We start from the raw sequence: 22,812 nt of genomic DNA on the forward strand, positions 1-22,812 counted from the left end.
TTAACAAATATCGCTATAGATCGGTTCACTGTTTGCAGCCTGTCTGCTTTTTAAGGTTGTCATCCCGTGTGAAGGCGGTTTGTTTTTGGCTTTTTTAGAAGAACTGAACTGAAATATCTTGAGCGTGCATAGTAATTTTTCCAGCCCGATCAAATAGTTCCTTATTGAAATACAGAGCAATTTATACACCCATCTGGAAAAAAGGTGTTTTTCTGCTGCCACGCTAGAGGGCGCTGTGATCATCTTAGAGAAAAAAGTAAACGGCATTTTAACGTACAGACTTAACTACAGCCCGCAAACTAGGATTATTAACAAATATTAAAAACTAAATTTTTGGTGCCTTGTTAAACTTTTTTTTTGAATTTTGGCGTTTTTTACGGCTTCTTCAATGAATAGAAAAAAAAATACTAAATGAATCGCAATTACCCTAGTTTGCGGGCTGTAGAAATATGTTCTGAATAAGTCCTGAATATTTCAAAGAATTTGGTTGGATAGATTTTGGGCTATGGTGGGAGCCCATTTTCAACATGCGGTTTCGAGAGAAACGCATTTAAAAAGCAGAATGCGATTTTTAGCAATAAAACTTTAACTGACCATTAATCTTCTATACTTAGTCCATAAACCTTAGCTTTCTTGAAAAAACACATATACGGCCTTGGCTTCAATTCTTGTCCTTTTGGCGAAGTCATTCGAACGCCATTCGGACCGATAAATACGCGCTTTATTACGGCGATCGACATAAATCTAGCATGTGACTTATCACGGGTTTAACACTATAATTTCCGAATGACTCAGAATATCAAAAAATCATTTTACCCATATATTCTACACTATATCTAGATATAATTGATGCCAAAAAAAATTCGATTCCGCGGATCCGACACACGGGATGACCCCCTTAAAGGAGGTAGAAATATTTATGAAGCCCTTAGGGAGTCATAAAATAACTTACGAGGTTTACCACCTACTGCATCAATAGATTTTTTTCCTGCGGAAAGCTACAAGAAAGTTGAGGAGACCTTCTCAATGCGAATTGCCACTGACATTAACAGACGGCAGCTGGACAAAAAAAGTGATAACGGGAAAGGGGCGCCATTTCCAAAAATATTCATGGCTACACCGAATAGAAGCTTCTAATTTAGACCCATTTTGTTCAACTTTTCGGTGAACAAGTGGACTTAAAAGCAGCTCCATGATATGACCTAATCACGGGAAAATGTTAAGGGAACTTCTAGGTATAGCATTCACTTACGTGACTCACATATTCATAACGATTCTAAGTATCACCTATTCCCCCAAGGATTGGAAGATTTCAGAAGTTACAATGATTCCTAAATGTCCAAATTCTGAATGCATCATCTCAACTCTGCCGTGGAGTGGGTGAACCTGCCTCGTGACATCGGAGGTAGGGGCGCACAATAGTGCGAGTTCCTTACATGCGGTTGTCTGCAGACTTTGCAGACTGTGGATTGACTCCACTTAATTTGAAGGATCAATTTTTCAATCCTCTGAGTGGGGTGAAGTCGGACCAAGAGCGGATCGATGAATGGAAGTCGAAGGCAATACATGGTAAACAGGTGGATTGTCTTTTGCAGCCATTGGTCGATTTGCATTTGTCGAACAAATGGCTGTGTGCTGGGGAGCTCTTTGCTAAGACGAAGGAATTTATGTGTGTCATTCAGGATGCCGTGGTCATCACCCGAGCTTATGAAAAGTTCTTCATGAAAGAACTCCACCCCGACCAGTGCAGAACGTATGGTTCGGCGTTAGAGACGTTGGACCACCTCACTTCTGGCAGCACTGTTATGACACCGGTGCAGTGCATAATACTGTATGTAAAGTGATTTATCAAAACCTTGCATACAAGCGTGGCTGATCACGGGAACATGTCCGGTTTACCGATAAGAGCCGCAAGCAGACAAGACGCTCCGCGTATATTATTCATGTTGCTATCGCTCATAACAGCAACATCGAACGGAAATATGTAGAGAAGAAAGTGAACTCTGAGCCATTGGCTCGATAAATCAAAGAAATTTGACGTCTCGAGTGGGTGATTGTAGTTCCCATAATATTGTCAGCTACAGGTATCGTACCTAAATCCCTCACAACTTCCCTTGATGTCCAGGGACTCTCACACAGTCTGGTTCAAACCATGCAGAAATATACCATTCTGCATATGTGCTCAATGTGTGCGGAGTTCTTGACAGATTCTCCCATTGACCTACCACCGGCCACTACCACGCCCCTTTATAATTTAAGTAGGTAGGATCGTCCGAATTTAAATGCTTGGCACTTAGTGCTAGTATTAGGTAAAATCCGGCATCTGCCGAGGTTGTGATAACTCGGAAATAAATATGGTAATATACTATCATTAACTTTATTTAAATAGGTATTGGTATGGGATTATTTGGGTTAGGTAGTTACTGAGAACGGATTTTTTAAGTAACTGACACCTTTATGACTCCCACATTCCTTCCCTTTGCAATCAATGTCGAACTAATTCCGATTTCGGAAAGTACTAATCAAGACTCTTCATTTGATACACCACATAAATATATCCGGTGAAAAAAAACTTTTACACCCCCCTTATGCATGTATGGGGACCCGCTCCATTAAACTCAACATGGAACTCTCTTACACACTGCATGCGAGGGAATTTATCGGTCCCACCGTTCTACCAAATTTCGTATCAATAGGAGTAACCGTTTATGAGATAATATGTGCTATAGACAGACAGACGGACGGGTAGGCAGACAATAGACAGATTTTAATCAGGTTTAGTTTTATACCTACAATATTCCCAACATGCTAGCATTCTCCCGACAAAAATTTCCTAGTGATAGCATCTTAATTAAAGTTTCCTCTAGGTTTCTCCATTCTTCTACGAATCTAGAACATTAGAAGAATACATGTGCTTGGTCCTCCGGGACTTCATCGCAGTTTGGACAATCAGATGAGGTGCCCAATTTAAACCCGGAGAGTTCTCCTCCATGAACTGAGTGAGATTATAATTGATCTCCCTATGTTTTCTCTCCAGCCACTTTCCAATGGCAGGGATCAATCTGTGAGAAACGACCCTTTTCTGAGTGCTTCCACCGCTGTTTCCAGCATAATGAAATTCACCACCCTGGTTTTGAGCAGCCTGCTATAATGCTGCGGCCGTTCTACATTTGGCATTTCTCGTGGTGGGTGCTTTTTCTATTCTACGTGCTGCTTAAAACTGAGCTTTGCATCTGTCGGCACTTCGAAGTATTTGATGGTCGACATGGCATTGATGACATGATTCGCAATTCTAATGTGGGAATAATTTCTATTACGGCGTTTTCGCCCGAAAGTGCCTCTCTAATCAGGTCTAAGCAACACTGGTTGCTTCGCATAAGTACATCTAAGTATCTTCGAGATTCTTTGCGACCACAAATATTTGTCTGTTTGTCACACGAAATTTACTCGGAAACGGCAAAAGCTATCGTCACGAAATTTGGTGAGAGTATATGGTTAGTAAAACTCTTTTCATGCAATGAGTGGTATCATTTTGTGTTTCTGATAATAGGTCTCGTTCCCAGCCGAAAAGTCTGAAAAAAATCACAATAGTATATCCACAGGAAATCTGGGCCTCAAAATAAATCCAAGTTGGATATCTGCCTTAATGAAATTAATAATCACATATTATCGTATTTTAGAAATTCTTTTGAAAACCCCCCCATTATTTTAGAAGAAAAGTTTGGAAAGAAATTCAATTACTATTAATAAAGTCATAGGTCAAATTTTGCGCTCCAAGACGTGTATGACGTCATATGAACGAAGGGGCCGGATTGGAAAATTTTAGTTTGCCCTGGTGGGGTATAGCTTGTCAATCACAACTACGCGCCATCGTGTGCGATTCGTTGAAATGCAATCCAGTTCTCCCAGGAATTTTCGAGGCGCCCGCTCTTCCTCCTCTACTGTTCTGTGACTGCGCTCTTGTGGCGAACCACTCGTCAACCATTTTAACACAGGAGAGTGCATTTCACTGCATTTCGTTGCCAGTAATGCAATCGTTGCCCCTTCTAAACGTGTGACATATCCATTACCACTTCTGCCTTCTGATCACATCGCGACCAAGTTCTTCATTTAAAATAGTATCCAGCCAGCGCACTCCGATGATACAACGCAGACAAGTATTAACGAAGGTTTAGAGGTTTCGAGTCACAATGGTGGTCACTTTGCATATGCTACTCCCATATATGATAGAAACCCAGAAAAGATGTGGCGCGGCAGGATTCGCGGCATTCGAAATTTATTTCGAATGTTGCGAATACCAGTGGACAGATGACGTCACCGGCGCTCTCCACTCAGTTTAGACCTCGCTACAGGAGTGAAGAGCAGAGTAGGTGACGGCAGATGTTATATTAAAAAAATGGAGATGTAAAGCGTAAAAAAAAGAAAACTACCAACTCCTCGTCTGATTAGATTTTAGTGCGCTGCTACATAGTTGTTGTTTTATCATTTTTATTATTATTATAAAAATAAAGTAACATAGTTTTGCATTCATACGTTAGACCATTTAGAGAAGATGAAAATAAAGAAGTGTTTAAAACGTTAATAACAAAGACATTAGCAGAGAGCAATCGCAACTTGATGTTGGCGATTTCAGATTTTCAGACCAAGCAGCGAAAGCGGATCTAGCGCTTCTTCAATATTAAATTGATCAGAGCTTTCGATGCTCTGCTCATCAACGCAGGTGGAGAGAGTACGATGGCACGCTAGACTGAGAATTTTGGCTTGGTCGATGTTTATTTTTAGTCCAAATCTACTCTCTTTCCAAATACAGAGCCAAAGTCCACGACCGGTGAGTGTCATCAATGTAGCCGATATGTTTGAGAAAAGATGTTATAGTCCATTGAACTTCTCCACGCCTTCCGGACAAGTCAGCATCAAGAACATCACCGATAAAAAGTAGAAATAATATCGGTGATAGGATGCAATCCTGAGGGATTCCAATTTGGACCTCAAAATCCTCTAAGATTTTACCTTGGTGCGGCGCTTGACATTTTGTGCCATCATATGTCACTTTGATAATAACTATTATTTTTCAGGAATGCTTCTCCTACATAGATACACTTCCTATTCCCGCTGTCGAAAGTTTTTTCGAAATCAATCAAGAGCAGGTGAAACGAAGATCTGAACACCGCGCAATGTTTCAGAATGATAGGTAGCGTGTTCACTTAGTCTATCCATTAGCAATTGTCACACTCAAAATGAGTGCCCCTCTTTGAGATCTTAACAATCATCCCCTTCTTCCACTCTCTGGGAAAGGTCCCGGATTCCCAAAATTTTCGTACGAGTGGAAATAGTAGATCTGAAGTAAGCATCGATGAATAACTTCGCGAGGAGACCGTCTGAAATGATATCTCTTCTGCTTGGAGGAATAGTCCGCATCCACATGTAACGCTGACATTTCATCCATAAGAGGAAAAACTTCACCGGATGTGGTACGGTCAAGAACAGTGGCTTTTCGTCATCGTGGATGACGTCCTTCGCAGAACCATCGAAACATTTCCGACCAAATACAAATTCGTTCGTGATGGGGTGTACACTTCTTAAATCATTGTGATCTGCTGCATCTTCTGTTTTCCTGGCCTATTGCACTATTGCGCCTATTCTCTCTTGTCATGGTGTACATTATACTGAACTTCTTGGGATTTTGCTCCATAGCGGAGTTCGAATGTGCCGCACACCCAGGAAACAAGTCTTAAACCTACTGCTGATGACAAAGTGGTGAATCTGATTGCTTGTGCAGTGTTGGTTAGTTGAAATCCAACTGAGCTCTGTGCTCCAACAAGGTGCCACTAATGCCGCGGCGATGGTAGCTGCAGGAATCCACCAAGCGCCCACTATTATCTTTACGTTCGTTGCATCGTGCTTCTTCATCACATGTCATTCAGATTATCCATCGCGATCCCAATGTCACCTTCAGGCAACAGCTCCTAAACTATGTGTAATTGCTCACACATGCAACCTTCTCCAATATATTGGAAACCTCCATTGGTTCATAGTGCAATACAGTTGTGATGTTCCTTCATTTCTCAGCCAAGAGTCTGTTAGAAACCGGCTTCTACCTGCTACCACTCGGCTTTCAAGAGTGTAAAGGTACATTGCCACTAGCGTGGCAAGAGGTAGTGGACTACTCTCCAGAGCCCCACCATCTTACTTTGTTTAGGTCCAGAATGTTCAGCTTATATTATCGGAATTCTCACTCGATCTGGATAAAATAAGCATTCCAGGGACCTTAGCTACCATTTTCGGGGAGCACGCGCACATTCCAGAAAAGAAATCATAGTCTGTGTTCGATAGGCAGGTCAGTTCAGTTGTAGTAAAGTTTCAAAATGTACAGGTTACTAACCCACACATTTCTATCCCTTTTTGCGACAACAAGGGAAGAATTTGAGTGCTTTGTTAAGCCTCAACTCACAGGGGGTAATGGGCAAAGTTTGTTTGTTGAGATGTGCATATGTACATACGATCTTGTAGTTTGGAAATATATGAAGGAATACATTGCACGAGTAGAAAATCGCGCATAGGAAGTTCTTCGCAGAAGGTTAACACAAAACCTTTATATCCGAAGTGTCCTCCCTTTTGGTGTTCCAACTTATTTTAATTGGTATAGGTGGAAATGTTAAAAGGTTTTGATGTGCTAGGTTGCGCCAGTGTGTGAGATTCTTACCCACTACAATGGAAGTGTACAGTCACCTCGGGCAGATCCGCTTTCTTTCTCGAGTAGAGACAATGCACCTCATTCACTAGAAGGTCCAAGGGAGTCACTCCTGCGATGGCATACACTGCTTCGTCTTTTCGTCCGCCAAAACCAGTTCAACCATTGGTAACGATGGTTTGATGGCTTGAATGGTTTTATTTACTTCAAGTTCCATTTCTTTGGGGTGTTTAGCCACTACAACCATTGCCAAGTCGCCCGCAAAATCATTCAACGTTCTCTCCTCTGGCACGCGAAGAGCAAGCCCTCCATTATACATTATGTTCCCCAACTGAGGCTGCAATACGAAGTCTTGGGGAACACCAGCTATCATACAACGTCATTCATTTCGTACCAAAAGAGTCTTTTCGAGAAGTAGCTCTTGATTGGCCGAGTTTAGTAATCGAGGACACCCAGTTTAGCCAAGGTATCCTAAATCCAACCCGAATTTAGGGCATTCTTGACATTTAGCATCACCAATGTGCTGCACTCATGAACGGCCGACAACTCCCGAGTTAGACCAATAATCATTGTTATCGCACCGACGTAGAATGGGCTGGCCAGAACCCATATTGCCGCTCTGATGGACCACCTTCTAGTGCGACGAACGGGAGCAATCTGTTATATATGATCCTCTCCAACATCTTCTCCAAGTTCATGGCTTCGTTCGGTATCTCATCTAATATCGAAGCCTTATTATCCTCAATTCATTCAAAGACTTTTTGTAGTTTCTTCTCGGTAATTCTGGGAACAGAGACCACCACATCCAAACGAGTTCCACTCCAATGGTGTTGATTGTCATCCTGCGAATTAAGCCACCGATAAAACAGCGTGAGGAACGAACTGGCCCACTGCGCATTAAATAGTGGTGATACGCTGGATGGGTATTTAAAAGCCTCGCGGTTGCATCCAGATCAGGCATTTGATAGAGCGAAATAGCGAAATCGATCACGACGAGCCGATCCCGCTTATGGACGGGACAAAGACTGAAGAAAAATAAGGTGAAAATTAATTATAATAATAGTAATTACCTTGAATAACATTCGCGAGCACATTATTTGGGGTGATTTTCACCCACGAATCTTCTCTATTAAAACCTTGCAGGCAGTGAACCGGGGGTTCGTATTTGCCTCAAGGCACAGCTGATTACTTTCACGTGGGGCCTTTTTAGGGCTACTACGAACATACCGGTATCTTTTTCCTAGCTCCCGGCGTTTTGGCCACCTTCTTGCTCCCTTCTTGCTCTTTGCCAAAATCTTATGCTTGCAGACACGATGGTCTAATATCAACGAAATTGCATGGTTCCACTAGTGGTTTGGTTTGCTACTGTGATGGAAACACCGTTAGCCGCGGTTATAACTGACTCACCTTTTTCAGGGCTGTTCCCTTCGGGCTATAACTTTCTTCTGGGGCCGCACGAAATGCCTCCTTCTAGAAAACCCCAGTGGAACAGCCAGCTACCCTAATTCTTTTCGCATCTTTTATATCTTCCAGTATAAAGGGGCAATCTTTTTCTAATGTCAAGAAAGATGGTCTGCTGGTAGTATTCAGCAGACATACTGTTAAGTTAATTGACGATCGAGCCTAGACCTCTACTTCGGAAGGTGGCCGCATGTCCAAAGCTACCTAGTACAAAGGTTTTAAGGAGGATTTGCCTTCTGCTGTTCATTACTCAATACTTTTAAAGCTGTGGTCTCTCACTGCCAACACCAAGCTGTCTAACATCTTTTCATATTGCACTAGGATGATGACTATATAGAGCCCATTGACTTTTGCATTTACGAAGCCGGGTCCCGGGAATGCCATTATTTCTTGTATGGCATGCTTTTCGCATGTATATCGCCGCGTTTCCAGATGACCCGTTCACCCAGGTAGCACTGCCGTAAATCGATAAGCTTCACTGGTTTGGGAAGAGCAGATCTTGAGCTCACAAGGGTTCAGGTTGACTTGTGTTAACATCCTACCCGCACACCTGCCACTATTCCAGCTCAGGCTCCAAAGATAAAATATAATGTTCCAATATCTTTATGATTTGTTGAAAAAAGTCATTGTCGCGATTAAATGGCTGAATAATAGGCGATAGATTGTAAATCTATTTATGAGAAAAGTTCTCTTTGATCATGGGCTTTATAGTCAATAATGATATTAGACTGCAATTCTAAAGGAGTAATAAAATTACTAAGGCTTAAAAGGCTACTACTTATATTTATATCGTGCTGCCTCTTCACTGCTCTTTCCCTTTGTATAAAATGCATCGTGGACCTCCAGCACAATCTTTAATAAACGTATTGACAAGTGCTTGTTCCTGCAAAATGATCTTGCTCACGTTAATCAGTTTAACCGCTGGTTCCACCGGCTACATAATAATAGTGGTCTCTGTAGCCCCATATGCTTTCTCCTGTCTCCACAACAAAGTGCGATGAGCCTATTTTATTTCACAAAGGTTGTATTGTTCCCCTGGTTGTGGTTATCACCAAAATGGGACATAGCGAATGGCTGAGAAGGAGTACAAGTTTCTTGGGAAGACCTGGAGGGAATCGAAGACCATTTCGACCATTAAATAGGGAAAACTGTGTGAAAATTATTCTGGAGTCTAAGGACAGGTTTGGATGGTCGAGCAATTCAATACTCATCATCATCATCATCAACGGCGCAACAACCGGTATCCGGTCTAGGCCTGCTTTAATAAGGAACTCCAGACATCCCGGTTTTGCGCCGAGGTCCACCAATTCGATATCCCTAAAAGCTGTCTGCCGTCCTGGCCCACGCCATCGCTCCATCTTAGGCAGGGTCTGCCTCGTCTTCTTTTCCTACCATAGATATTGCCCTTATAGACTTTCCGGGTGGGATCATCTTCATCCATACGGATTAAGTGACCCGCCCACCGTAACCTATTGAGCCGGATTTTATCCACAACCGGACGGTCATGGTATCGCTCATAGATTTCGTCATTGTGTAGGCTACGGAATCGTCCATCCTCATGTAGGGGGCCAAAAATTCTTCAGAGGATTCTTCTCTCGAACGCGGCCAAGAGTTCGCAATTTTTCTTGCTAAGAACCCAAGTTTCCGAGGAATACATGAGGACTGGCAAGATCATAGTCTTGTACAGTAAGAGCTTTGACCCTATGGTGAGACGTTTCGAGCGGAACAGTCTTTGTAAGCTGAAGTAGGCTCTGTTGGCTGACAACAACCGTGCGCGGATTTCATCATCGTAGTTGTTATCGGTTGTGATTTTCGACCCTAGATAGGAGAAATTGTCAACGGTCTCAAAATTCAATACTGAAGAAGCAAATGCACAATGCCCCACCCGATAACAACATATACTCCAAATATTATATTTTCAGAAGGTTTCCACTTCCTTTGCCCAATCAAACCATCTTGTTTCCTTCAAGGTCATGCCGATCTGTTGACTGTCAACATTAATTTAATGTCTGGTCGATTGTTATAATACAATCTTCATCATTTGATACAACAAGAGGATGCTATAATGGTGCCAACAATACTAGAAACTATTTGTCTGAAATTCAACCCCGCACAAAGTGTTGGAAATGTCGAAGAGTGCACCCTTTTCACTTTTTCAAAATAATGTTGACAGGAGCTGCAATGACCACTTTAGTTGGATTGAATTTGAGTCATATCTTTCAGAAGTGTTTATGATCTATAATAGGATTTGGTTGCAGGAATATTCATATTTTCTCAAAATGGAAGGGGTAACCTTCAGGACTTTTTTTCCTTGGAAAACATTGGACAAGTTCTTGAAGTACTGTGTAGAGAGTAAAGTGTGTCCATACATAGACTATAAGTGAATGTACCTACATAGAATGTTCCCATAGCATATTATTATTACCACAGGACAAAAACATGTTTGGTGATTATTTTGTGCTTATTGAATACTCCCCAATGAATATGGAAGTAAAAACAAGTTGTTATTAGCACTGTCCCAACCTATTGTTGTTATTGAAGACTCGTCTGATGCTAATGTTCTTATCAATCGAATTGCATGCTTTTGTCGTAGACTTGGCGGTATAATTACCCCATTGAGCGCATTTTTGCCACTGGGGGGTTGGTTGGATGTTCTCATGTGCCAGAGAATGATAACCTCGGAATGATGCAATCGACAATCTCTGGAGGCACGTAGTGGACGCGCTTTTAATGACCTACTGCCGGAAGCTTATTAGCGATGCGAGGGAAGGACGATAACGACATTGCTACATATATTGTGATTTCGTGATATTAAACTCGGTTGGAAAATTTATGTGCGGAAGTGGAAACCACTGTACAGGTAGTTGAGATAAAATTCAATCAGATTCAAATTTGATAAGCGAATGCATGTATGTAAATGATTATTTAATCTTTGTTTTACATTTGTGTATTCTATGAGATAAGGGAAGTGTATGGGCAACCTAGCGTATGTATACGGCGAGGGGGTTGACGGGTGATATAGGGCGCTCGGTCGCAGGATTTTGTTTTAAAGGGGTGGGGTGTTGGTGGTGTTGAAGGGTTTTTTGAAAGTTCTAGCCACTGCTCAGTCAGGTCCCAGCAGGAAACATTCATTAGGCGATTGTTTTAAACTTCGATTAGTACAATAATCCAAAATAAATGAACTTAGTCTTCGACAAGCGAGAGGGCGCATTGATGTAATATTATTACTTATGGGGGTCATCCCGTGTGTCGGGTTGGAGAAATCGTTTTTTTTTTGCATGAATTGTATCTATATATAGTGGAGAATATGTGGGCAAAGGGATTTTCCGATATTCCGAGTCGTTCAGAAATTACAGGATTACAGGATGAGAAAAAGCATTGAATCTTTTTTAAACGTTAGTTTTTTACCTGAGCCTTATAAATTCGAACACAGGTATAAATATAAAAAGATGGAAAACCAATCAATTGTCTAAACTTATTTGCTGTTTGGAATAAAAAGGATAATCCAGTCTAGAGTGAGCACTGAAAGGCTTTCAAGCTATACTCAGTTATATAATAGTTTGTTGTAAGTATTGTGCTGTTTGTGTGTTCAGTGATTTTTTTAAATGGATCGTACGAAGGGAGATCTTTTTAACGTTCAACGTCATGCTCGCACTTAAAAACAAGTATTTCATGAGAATCGATACTTATCAGAAAAAAAAAGGACTTCGCATCAACATCAGCAAAGAAACTTTTAGCAACAAGTTTTGTATATTGTGTATTGGGTTTTGCTGGAGTTTTCTCCGGTATTTCTGCAAATTTCTGCAAATAATAAAATATAAGTGGTAGTAAAAAAGGAATGCGTAGGACATGTCGAGAGAAGAATGGGAACGCGGCTTAGAAATGCAAAGAAGAATCACAAATGCATTGGTGGAAAAGGGGTTGGAAAACTTACTGATAAGGTTAATAACGATTTCACTACATTTTTTGGGCTAGCTATTCGTCGACACGCAAATTCGATAGAAGGAATGAAGTAAGAAATTTGGACAACTTTCTTCCATAAATGTTCTACAGACGAAAATCCTCAGCATCAAAATTGTCCAGCAGGCGAGGACAGCTGGCGCAAATGGCGCAAAGCGGAAGCTAAAGGAGAACTGGATAGTTTCCACCACGAGAAGGCACCTGTGACTGAAGGAGTTCAAACAGTCATCAAACCAATCTACGAAGATTTGTCACGAGATGATCTCTTGAACAGATGTTTAGGAGCAAAGACCCAGAATAACAATGAGTCGTTAAATGCATTGGTCTGGACTTTCGCTCCTAATCACCTTCATTCTGGGGCCAAGGTCGTAGAAATAGGCACTTTTCTGGCTATAATTATTTTCAATGAAGGCTTCAATGGCATTCTCAAAATCCTAGTGACAATGGGATGTCAAGTTGGTCACATATGTCAGGTTTATGTCGACCGCCGTAATGAAGCGCGAATTTGGCGATCCGAACGACGATCGACTGACCCCGCCAAAAAGAGCCAGAATTAAAATCAGAGAGCAACAATCGGCCTTACAAGACTTTTTTGAAGAAACGGAGGGTGCTCTCTATGGACCCGGTATAGCAGATTAATGGTGGCTTAAAATTTTACTGTTGATAATCACATTTAAATTTTCAAATGCGTTTTTCTCGAAACTGCATCTTGAAAATCGGCTGCCACGATAGCTCAAAATCTATCCAACCAAATTCTTTGAAAATTTCACGACTTCTTTAATACATATTTCTACGGTCCGCAAATTAGGATAATTGCAATCGGACGGGTAGTTTTTTTTTATTCATAAAAAATTCCGTAAAAAAACACCAAAATCCAAAAAATTAACTTTAAAAGCCCACCAAAAATTTACCTTTTAATATTTTTTAATTATCCTAGTTTGCAGACCGTGGAATATTGTCCACAGTAAAATGCCGTTGAGTTTTTTTCCCTCAGATGAATACAGCGCCCTCCAGCGTGGCAGCAGAAAAACAACTTTTTTTGGAGATGGGTGCATTAATTAACACTTATTCCGAAAATTAGCTACGAAATCAAGCTGAAAAATGTATCACATATACTAGGGACATCAGTAAACATATGGTGAAAAAATCACGTTTCTATCTTTATCCAGTCCTTCAAAATAATTTTTCAAAAAAAGGCAAAAAACGGCCTTCACACGGGATGCCCCCTTAATATGAAAAAATAGAGAAAGCCGAAAAAGGAGAAGGGAATGAATATATGAGCTAATAATAGTGAAAGTGTTAGTAGTAGAAAACTGATCGTTAATGTTCTTTACCGGTCCGCTGTTAGTTTTAGACCACTTCACCTTATTAGAATTCATTCAATGTCTGTCTGTCTGTCTTTTTTTTCACTGGAAGATGGGAAGCTTCAAAAGTCACCGTTGGCTTCTGTATTTTTATCACTTACCTCGCGGTACTTCGATATGGTATTGTGCCGCGAAGCTGAATCAGAATGTATCCTGCACTAGTGTTCACGTTCGTCCTCCTCACTCGTTCCTTCTTCCTCTTGTCTAAACTTCTTATCGATGGCTCCAATCAACTTTTCGGGTACAGTTCATTTCTCCTTCGATTTCAACATACCTATATTCTATCATGTTATTCGGTGTAAAGTACTCCCTAGTTGTAGCTTCCAATGCGGCTCTTTGAATTGCGCACCTCGGGCATTAATATAAGACATGTTCTGTGTCCTCTGCAATATTCGGACACCTTGGACAATAAAGCGAATCCTCATGTCTAAATCGATAGTGGTATGTTCGAGAACCTTCGTATCCGCTCGAAACTTATGTCAAGTCGGAACCTACTTCGCGGTAGGTTGCTAGGTCCTTCTGCGAATGTCCCATATGATTCTGTGGGTTCATAGGTCTTTCTCTACCTCATTCCACCTCTCCTGCTATTCTGCGATAGTCTCGCTCCATGTGAAATGCCACCGAATGGCATAAGATTCTTCGGTGAGATACGCTCAATCATAAAGCGGTTCTCCAGATATTGTTCGATAGGCGCAATTTGTTCGGAATGTAGTTAGGTGATATGCAGCTCTTATTTGTCTTCTATTGGGAGGCGGAATAAAAAACAGGCGTTTTACAAGAGATGGGGCTGGTCTGTTTTTTTGTGGAAATAGTAACAATAAAATATCATATAATTTTACTGATAAATCAACTTTATATTTGATTTATATTATATTTGAATTTATAGTTGACAGATAGTTGAAGTATACAGATTATTTTCTTTAATGATCCGAAAATGGAAAAGTTTTTTTTACGCAAACTCTGCAGGAATTATCAGAAGCGTTAAATGCTGATTCAACGACAGGTGGAAAACGCTTTGTGTGCTCGTTGGGTTCATCGAAAAAGAAGGAAATTGGGTATCGCACCAGTCGACCGAAAGACAGCAAGAAAGGCGATTAGCCACTTGTGAACTGCTTCTTGAAAGACATAAAAAGAATTCAATTTCGCTTTGTGCCAGATAAGGCAGCAGCATCATTCTCAAGACCATTCAACATCAACATTCAAGTTTTCCCAACTACTGGCTTATGCTGGTGATATTGCTGACACACGAAGTATTATACATGGTGGTAACATCAGCACCAAAGGGTCAAAGCTCTTACTGTACAAGACAATGATCTTTCCAGTCTTCATGCATTTCTCCGAGACTTGAGTTCTTATCAAGAAAACTTGCGAACTCGTGGCCGCATTCGAGAGAAGAATCCTCCGAAGAATTTTTGCGTCCCTTCATGAGGGTGGATAATTCCGGAATCTACATAACGATTAAATCTATCAGCGATAGCATGGCCGTCTGGTGGTGGATAAAATCCGACTTAATAGGTAGCGGTGGACACCAAAACGGGACATTCACGGCAAGGAGCTTATGTCTTGTATCTGCTGAGACCAGCAAGGTGCGCTGTATTATGAACTGCTACAACCGAATGAAACTGTAACAGCTGAACGATATCGAGAGCAAATAATCGCTTTCAGTCGACCTTTGCACGGTGGACGACTTGAATGGGACGAAAGACACACGAACATGATTTTGCTTCACGACAACGGAAGACCTCGTGCTGCGAAAATCGTAAAAGAAACGTTCAAGTTCCTTGGTTGGGAAGTTTTGGTTTTTCGGACGGTGCACTGTTCGGACTATCATTTGTTGCCATCGATGAAAAGTGGTTTACTAGAGCAGCACTTCAAAAACTAATCAGAAGCCATACATTGAGTTGACTCGTGGATGTCCGAAAGTTAGAAAATATTCTGCTTAATTTCAGTTGTAAATATTTTTTAAATAAAATTATTTTCGAGCACTTAAAACCGCTTTTTATTTGTCCCGCCTCCCAATATATACTTTGTTTCCCTGTGTACGCGGGTACACTGGGGCTGCATATAATAGGATCGAGTTGACGACCCTTGTGTTTTAAGGAGGCGACGGTGCATCACAATTTTGATCTTCAGAGACGATGGTGGCCACGCCGGTAGGGAGACCTAATGTCTGCAATTCTTTATACATAATTATCTACAAGAGTGGTTCCACGAGAATCTCTTGTGGAAATTAGCATTTTGTTATGATATGATTTAGGTCCCTCATCTGAATCGCAGCACAGAAGCCCATTGATGAAAAAGTCGGCAATGATTAGCACCAGGTACATCGGCCCCCCCAATATAATTAGGACCTCTAGTATTTTGCTATGTCTCGTGGCATTGAAGGGTTTCTTAACGTCAAGTGTTATCACTGCAGAGAATTTGTTCTCTTCGAGAGTGGCTTTAGCTATGTTAGCCTACCCAAAGGTTTGACTGGCTTGGGCATGAAAATTAGCCTCTGCTTTTTCCACTCTGTGGGAAATGCTTCGTCCTTAAGACTTGAGGTAAATACTTTGGCAAATATGTTCGTGCTATGTTCGTTGCAGCCCTACGAAGTTTGTTGGGGAGCCAACCCAGGAGCCTAATTTTCTAGTATTTTCTTTGCAGTTTCCAGAACCTCTTCCTCACTTCCTATTGGTATTTCTACGGAATTTACTTGGCCAATGGTAAGGTTTGCGGTATTTACAATTTGTGGGAAGAGGTTCGTCACTAGGTATTGTAGCAAGCTAGGACAAGTAAGCCTTTGATTTCGGATATTACTTCTTTGTAGGCGGCGCCCGAGAGGTCCAAATTAGCTTTTTTAAACAGACGTTTGTTCGCTTTTACTTCTTACTATAGCCACATACAGCTTTTACAGTGTCTCTTATTCTTCGGATAGCAGCTTGTATCTAGATCGGTTTCGGTTCCGCTGAATGCGTCTGCTGGCCTTAAGGCGGGGATTCCGGGATTCCTCAATTTCAGGGTTCCATCAGAGGTTCAGTACTCGTTTCTGGGAACCACTATGCGTTATTATCGCATGCTGGTCATGAATATTTGCCAATTTGGAAATCCTTATAATTTTCGTTTCCTTCTAGTGTCGTGTTTTGCGGCAGAATCTCTTTGAAAGCCTCCTTCTCTGACCTGTTGACTACCCATTTAACAGCTGTCTTCCGAGACCAATTTGTTTTTATTGTTTAATTTATAAAATGAGGGCCTGATGGTTGCAGTTTGTGTAACTTTCATTAACATGCCACTGGAGACCCACAGCTTAAGAGTCACTAACAACTGTGACATCTATCAGCGACCACATTTCCCTTTTTTGGAAACGCTTGACGCATCCAGGTTTACAAGAACAAGATTCAGTTCAGAAAGAGCTTCAAATAATACACGTCCTCTTGCAATCGTTTCTCGGCTGCCCCAATCTTCAGTCCATGCATTAGTAGTTCGTATCCCTCGCTAGCCTCTCCACCGTTGATTGGAACTCCTCTCTCGTAAAACTTGGTGCCACATAGCAACTGTAGATGGATATACCACCTGTTTTCGCTCCTGTGAAGGCACTTCATTATTTCTTCTATGCTTCGATTTCCGCCAATTCCAAATTTCGCTGGTCCTGAACTTCTTGGCAATGGTTCAATTTGAGCTGTTAAAACCATAGTCCATAGTGCTTTCATTGCAATAGCCTTAACAGTGTTGTTTTCCGGACAATTGAACAGTTTTTTGCCTTGTGCTCAAATTCTAAACACCTAAAGTGTCTTTTCAGTGAAATCTTCTTGATGTAATTTGCGTTGCCGCATCTAAAAGAGCACTGGAGTTTCTCCTAGATAAGAGTGCCCTTGGTGTTGATGGCATTACTGCTGTTTCTCCTGGTTTTCGTCCTTTTTTACATGTTTTTTATTCCATCACGTACTTCAAGGTAAGCAACTCTACTGACACACCTAAATTGCATGATGCACGTTTTGTCGAGCATTGCTATACTCCATAAGATTTTTGATCATTCTTCTAAATTTCGTTGGATGAAAGCTCGCCGAAAGTCACAGTATCTTCTGACGTTGGGACAGGTGTCATTACTCCGAAATGATAATTGTGACTTTCTATCTTTTGTGGATTTTACTACTCACCGGTACACTACGTTCCATAGTGTATGTGTGAATAATAGAGCATTCCACAATTTCTAATTTCCGACCGATAGCAAATTTTAATTGTTGCAATCTGAATTAATTTTAGTGTTTGAGCACGAATATGACTTCCCTGTAAGTTTTCCGCTTCTCAGTTAGATTAAAATTTAGTTTAGGGGTTTGTTGTTTATTGTCCTTGTTTGTCTGTCATTCTGTCAGAACCGATTTACTCGGAAACGACAAAAGCTATTATCACGAATTTGGTGAGAACACGCGGTCTGTGAATCCCTTTATATCCAATGTGGCGTTGGGTTAGGTTTAAGGGGGGCTTTCAGACATGCAGAAGGTGGTGTAAAACTTTTCTTCACAGAATATGATCTTATGGGATATATATTACCCAAATTGAAATGAGTCAAATAAGTCAATGTCATAAGAAAACGAAAAAAATCACAATTAAAATTTGATTATTCGATTAACTGATTTTTTTTATTTTATTGAACTACTATGCATTAGCATTAAGAAACGGAATCAAAATTAATAATTTTATAAACTAATGCAAAAATACATACATTTAAAAATCATTCGAAATATTCTGCTACTCCTCATGTGCTCTTTCCCAGAGTTGATTGATTTCGTAAGGATCATTACCATTTTTACAACCAGAGCGTTAGGATTATCAGCAAGGATGCGCCAATAATCCTAATTACGAATTATACCATCTATTTTAATAAGTATTTCGATTCTGTGTGGAGTAAAAGGTTGCACATGAAATGGGTTTGAAGGATCTTGTTATTTTGCTCAGTGCCATGCTCGCCCAAATGATTGAAACCGATTTATGTTGGTCTCCCCTTATTGGTTTTAGGATAATCTTTATCGGACCAGATTATTGGTTTTAGGATAATCTGGTCCGATAAAGATTATTGGTTTTAGGATAATCTGGTCCGATAAAGATTATCCTAAAACCAACAATGGGAGAGGCCTAATTTCAAATTGAATGGGTTGCTCCCATATTATAGAACATAATAAAGAAATTTTTCTACTAACTTCACCACATGAGAGTATCTCTACACTTTAAAACAGCATTGACTCATTTTTTATCCATATTGTATATACAGCGAAGCTCACGCAGCCGCGACCTCGGAAAAATGGAGTGCATCTCTCAAAGCGGATGTGGAAGTTTGGAGAAAGGTGGCACTATGAAAAGGAAAAAATGGGTGGAAGATAAGACTGATGGTCATCGTCATGTCGAAACGAGGTGAAGGATCATATGCTAACATTCTCAGGAAAGTGAACGGAGACCCCGAACTCTCCAATTTGGGCAACAATGTCAGTCACATTGGACAGACTCAGAAAGCAGACCTTAGATTGGGCCTCCAGAACTCCAAGGATGTAACCGCGGATCAGTTCTTCAACCAAATCGGAAAGTCGGTAAGACATGAAGCCAACGTAAAAGCTAACAGACAGGAGATATATATAAGATCACCACGGAAAGCCTACGGTGGAACACAAACCGCAATCATCAGCCTACCAGTGGGGACAGTACTCAGAAGAGAAGAGAAGAAGAATAGGCTGGATTATGTGTTGACTTAGGGAGCGGGTTATATTGCAAAGGTATGCACTTGTCCAATTGATAGGCCGAAGCACTGCTGGAGATGCGGAACGAAAGGCCATACCAAGAAGGACTGTTTAGCTGACACCAAATTGGTTACTTTACAAAGCGAAGGGGGTTGGACCATCGGCACATTGCAGGCAGCATAAGGTGATCGGAATTCAAGAAAGCGCTCAACCCAACCCGCAGATAAAATATACTCCTTTAGCTTCCCCCACGACTTCCCGAGACGTTCGCATTTCTCCTCTATTGTTTTGTGCCAGCTGCACTTGGGCGACCTCCTCGTCGGCCATCTTGAGTGTGTGTGGCTTATTCATTGCCACTTCTACCTTCCGATCACAGTGCCTATGAGTGAAAGATCTGTGTGCCGATCAAGCTCTTCGTTTGAGATAGTGTCAGTCCAGCATATTACAACGCAGATACATATTGACGAAGGCTTGGAGCCTATGGACTTAAAGTCCACCCAACTACTGGCCTATACTGACGATATTGACATCATCATACATGAGGACTGACAAGATCATAGTTTTGTACAGAAAGAGCTTTGACCCTATGGTGAGACGTTTCGAGCGGAGCAGTTTTTGTAAGCTGAAATAGGCTCTGTTGGCTGAAAGCAACCGTCCGCGGATTTCATCATCGTAGCTGTTATCGGTTGTGATGTTCAACCTTAGATGGGAGAAATTGTCAACGGTCTCAAAGTTGTATTCTCCTATCCTTATTCTTCCTGTTTGACAAGTGCGGTTTGATGTTATTGGTTGGTTCGTCTTCCGTGCTGACGTGCTGACCATATATTTTGTCCTTCTTTCATTGATGTGCCCAAGATCTTGCGCCGCCTGCTCGATCAGGACGAAGGCAGTTTGTACGTCCCGGGTTGTTGTTCCCATGATGTCGATAACGTCAGCATAGGCCAGTAGTTGGGTGGACTTAAAGAGGATCGTACCTCTTGCATTTACTCAGCATCACGGATCACTTTTTCTAGGGCCAAGTTAAAGAGGACGCATTATAGGGCATCCCTTTGTCGTAGACCGTTGTTGACGTCGAATGGTCTTGAGAGTGATCCTGCTGCTTTTATCTAGCCTTGCACATTGGTCAGGGTCAGCCTAGTCAGTCTTATTAGTTTCGTCGGTATACCGAATTCTCTCATGGCCGTGTACAGTCTTACCCTGGCTATGCTATCATTGACGGCTTTAAAGTCGATGTATAGATGGTGCAACTGTTGTCCATATTCCAACAGTTTTTCCATCGCTTGCCGCAGAGAGAAAATCTGATCTGTTGCTGATTTGCGTGGAGTGAAGCCTCTTTGATATGGGCCAATGATGTTCTGGGCGTATGGGGCTATCCTAGCAAGATAGAGGAGAATATCTTATAGATGGTATTCAGCAACGTGATACCTCTATAATTGCTGCACTGTGTGATATCTCCCTTTTTATGTATGAGACAGATAATGCCTCGTTACTAGTCGTCAGGTATTGATTCGCTGTCCCATACCTTGTGCACAAGTTGATGAACTACTTGGTGTAACTGGTCGCCTCCATATTTAATCAATTCGGCTGTAATTCCATCAGCTCCTGGCGACTTATGATTTTTTAGCCGATGAATTGCTTGGACTGTTTCTCCTAAACTTGGTGGTGGTAGTATTTGTCCGTCGTCTTCAGTTGGCGGAACCTCCATCTCGCCGATGTTCTGGTTGTTAAGTAGTTCATCAAAGTACTCAACCTATCGCTTCAATATCCCCATTCTGTCGGAAATCAGATTCCCCTCTTTGTCTCGGCAGGATGAGCATGGAGGTGTATAAGGCTTCATCCTGCTGACTTGTTGTTAAAACTTCTGTGCCTGGTACGGTTGCTCCCTGTACTTTTCTAGTTCACAGACTTGTTGGTTTTCCCGGCTTCCTTTTTCCATCTGTGAAGTCGCTTGTCCGCTCGACGGAGTTCGTGATAAGTCTCTGCGTGTACCCGCGTTCTTTGAGAATGCAACATTACCCGGTATGCGGCATTCTTCCGTTGCGTTGCTAGCTTACATTCATCGTCAAACCAGCCGTTCCGACCCTTTTTTCAGCTGGGGCCAATTATGTTTGTGGCCGTATCCATGATAACGTTTTTCAGGTGATTGTGAAGATCATTTGTTGATGTTTCATCTCCAGGTCCTTTGTTCACTGCGGTTATTGCGGCATCCATTTTCCTCTTATAGATGTCGCGGAGGGATGTGTTGTGGATGGCTTCAGTGTTCATTCTCACCTGATTGTCAGAGGGGATTCTTGGTAGTATTGTTATTCGAGCTCGGAGCACCATGCCAACGGGATAGTGATCCGAGTCTATATTGGCTCCCTTATATGTTCTGACATTCATCAAGGGTGAGAGGTGGCGGCGTTCGATCAACACGTGGTCAATTTGGTTGAAAGTGGTCCCGTCTGGAGAGGCCCATGTATGTTTGTGGACCGCTTTCCGCGCAAACCAGGTACTTCCAACAACCATTTCGTGTGACCCTGCTAATTGAATAATCCGCAGTCCGTTATCATTTTTATTGTCGTGTAAGCTATGGTAGCAAACGTATTTCCTGAATACGGGCTGTGATTTTGATATCATATCTGGAACATCAACAACGGTCTACGACAAGGGGATGCGCTATCATGCGTCTTCTTTAACCTGGCCCTCGAGAAAGTGATCCGTGATGCTGAGGTAAATGTAAGAGGTACGATCCTCTTCAAGTCCACTCAACTACTGGCCTATGCTGACGATATCGACATCATGGGAAGAACCACCCGAGACGTACAAACTGCCTTCATCCAGATCGAGCAGGCGGCTATCGGTGCGAGATCTTGGGCTCCACATCAATGAAGGCAAGACAAAATATATGGTGGCAACGTCAGCACCGAAGACGAATCAACCAACAACATCAAACCGCACTGGTCAAACACGAAGAAGAATAAGGATAGGAGAATACAACTTTGATACCGTTGACAATTTCTCCTATCTAGGGTCGAAAATCACAACCGATAACAACTACGATGATGAAATCCACGCACGGTTGTTGTTAGCCAACAGAGCCTATTTTAGCTTACAAAGACTGTTACGCTCGAAACGTCTCACCATAGGGTCAAAGCTCTTACTGTACAAAACTATGATTTTGCCAGTCCTCATGTATTCCTCGGAAACTTGGGTTCTTAGCAAGAAAAATTGCCAATTCTTGGCCGCGTTCGAGAGAAGAATCCTCCGAAGAATTTTTGGCCCCCTACATGAGGATGGACGATTCCGTAGTCTACACAATGACGAAATCTATGAGCGATACCATGACTGTCCGGTTGTGGATAAAATCCGGCTCAATAGGTTACGGTGGGCGGGTCACTTAATCCGTATGGATGAGGATGATCTCACCCGGAAAGTCTATAAGGGAAATATCTATGGTAGAAAAAGAAGACGATACAGACCCTGCCTGGGATGGAGTGGTGGCGTAGGTCAGGACGCGAGAGAGCTTTTAGGGATATCGAATTGGTGGACCTCGGCGCAAAACCGGGATGTCTGGAGTTCCTTATTAAGGCAGCCCTAGACCGGATACCGGTTGTTGCGCGTTGATGATGATGATGATCTGGGATAG

This window comes from Hermetia illucens, chromosome 3 (assembly GCF_905115235.1).
Source record: "Hermetia illucens chromosome 3, iHerIll2.2.curated.20191125, whole genome shotgun sequence".
Classification (NCBI taxonomy): Eukaryota; Metazoa; Arthropoda; class Insecta; order Diptera; family Stratiomyidae; genus Hermetia; species Hermetia illucens.